The 1379-nt window shown below is 34.4% G+C and overlaps 1 non-coding gene across 1 annotated transcript; it reads left to right on the forward strand.

The window, feature by feature from the left end:
• Positions 1 to 701: 701 nt before the first annotated feature.
• Positions 702 to 774, forward strand: TRNAT-AGU. Its single transcript has one exon. It is a non-coding gene; the product is annotated as a tRNA-Thr (tRNA).
• Positions 775 to 1379: the final 605 nt, after the last annotated feature.

The raw sequence follows: 1379 nt of genomic DNA on the forward strand, positions 1-1379 counted from the left end.
TGCAAATTATGCAAAAGTGTGTCCATTACCTCACTTATTACAGTTTGATTCTTTGCCTTTTTGCATCTGGAAAGATTAAACATTCTAGAACTAATAATATTAACATTTAAATGAATGTGTAGAACACAGTTTTTAGACTGCATTACTCAGTTTTTACTTTAAACCACATATTTACTGGTACTTTTACATTAGAAATATGTAAACTGTTTGTACATGTACTGTCTAAAATATAGCTATTCTATTTACATTTACTGTCTTTAATGTAGAAGTCTGTAAACTTGTCTGAGACTTACTGTCTGATTTAGCTAGAAAATGCATTGTAATAAAAATTAATGCTCATGTAAGTTGAATGAGTATTTAGTTGGTGGTCAGGTCTCTTTGCTTAATTCTCTGTTGTAAGGATTTTTCTGCTTTTGATAGCACACTGGAAACTTGAAGATCTGTTGTCTTTTGTAGAGATTGTGCATTTTTTGATGTATTGCTGTTAATTGGATAATGTCTTTTACACTTTTTACTTTGAAGAGTTTGAAGATTTTTTGATACTTTCCTGAAGATTATTTTGAAGTAATGTCCTGAAGGAAGACTGCTACTCTGTATGATGCACATAGTCTGCTCTGCTGATGAAAACTGTAGATTTCCAAGATTGTTATGAGGTTTTGGGACTCACTTTAACTGTAAATATTGTACTCTCCATTGAAAGTGGCTCTGTAGCTCAGGGGTTAGAGCACTGGTCTAGTAAACCAGGAGTCATGAGTTCATATCTCATTAGAGCCTGTGTTTCCCTTCTTAGACAGGGGTCCAGGAAAGTAAATAATGTGGGAAGAAATAGCCAGGGAATTGTTATGGCTAGGCTTGTATAGGCCCTAGGGCTGATAGCCTAGTACCAACCTATGAACCATTGTAAAAAATGAAAGAACTGTGTTTTACTGGAAATAAATGGAAGAACTGAAATGAATGTCTTACCCAGAACTGTTTTGAACACGTTCCAGATATCTCAGTTTTACATTTATGTGTACAATCTTCTTGCATCTTTCAGAAGAAAAGTCTGTACTCACTTAAGTCTGATAATGATGTGTATTATGTAGTAGCAGCATACAGTGCAGACAAGTGTCAGTAATGTCCAAATCAAATCTTACTGTCTCAATTAACAGTGCTGATAAACCTGAAATGGACTGAATTGTACTATCTGTAGCTTCTGTAGTCATTATACTGTCCATAGCTTCTGTACTCAAAATAGCTTCTTCCTGAATGACAGAAGTAATCCTGCTTTCTGTATTTGGTGGACTTCTGAAACATTTAACTTCATTTATGTATCCGGACTAAACTTACTGTACTGGCTTTCTTATCAGTGCCAAATTTCTGTACTTATCTCGTGAAAA

The sequence above is a fragment of the Protopterus annectens genome, chromosome 1.part2, assembly GCF_019279795.1.
Source record: "Protopterus annectens isolate FY-2018-M chromosome 1.part2, PAN1.0, whole genome shotgun sequence".
Taxonomy (NCBI): domain Eukaryota; kingdom Metazoa; phylum Chordata; order Ceratodontiformes; family Protopteridae; genus Protopterus; species Protopterus annectens.